Genomic DNA, 907 nt, shown 5'->3' on the forward strand with positions numbered 1-907 from the left:
AATTTTTGTTTTCTATTTTTATTTTCTAGTCTAATCTTATATCTATTTTTGAGTCTTGTTCTTATTTCATAATTAATAAAATTTAAAATTCATGTCCTAAAGCTATGAATATCCTATGAATCCATCACCTCTCTTAAATGAAAAATGCTTTAATCACAAAAGAACAAGAGAAGTACAGGATTTCGAAATTTATCCTTGAAACTAGTTGAATTAGTTTGATGTGGTGACAATACTTTTTATTTTCTGAATGAATGCCTGAACAGTGCATATGTCTCTTGAATTTGTTGTTTTGAGAATGTTAAAAATTGTTGGCTCTTGAAAGGATGAGGAAAAAGAGAACTGTTATTGAGGATCTAAAAAAATTATTAGATTGATTCTTGAAGCAAGAAAAAGCAGTGGATATAAAAAAATTTCGAAAAAAAAGGGAGAAAGAAAGAAAAAGAAAAAAAAATAAAGTTGTGATCCAAGGCAAGAAGAGTGTGCTTAAGAACCCTGGACACCTCTAATTGGGGACTCTAGCAAAGCTGGGTCACAATCTGAAAAGGTTCACCCAATTATGTGTCTGTGGCATGTATGTATCTGGTGGTAATACTGGAAAATAGAGTGCTTTGGGTCACAGCCAAGACTCATACACTAGCCATGTTCAAGAATCATTATACTTAACTAGGAGAATCAATAACACTATCTGAGTTCTGAGTTCCTATAGATGCTAATCATTCTGAACTTCAAAGGATAGAGTGAGATGCCAAAACTGTTCGGAGGCAAAAAGTAACTAGTCCCGCTCATCTAATTGAAGCTAAGTTTCCTTGATATTTTGGAGCCTATAGTACATTCTCTTCTTTTTATCCTATTTTGATTTTCAGTTGCTTGGGGACAAGCAACAATTTAAGTTTGGTGTTGTGATGAG

This window comes from Arachis duranensis, chromosome 9 (assembly GCF_000817695.3).
Source record: "Arachis duranensis cultivar V14167 chromosome 9, aradu.V14167.gnm2.J7QH, whole genome shotgun sequence".
Taxonomy (NCBI): Eukaryota; Viridiplantae; Streptophyta; class Magnoliopsida; order Fabales; family Fabaceae; genus Arachis; species Arachis duranensis.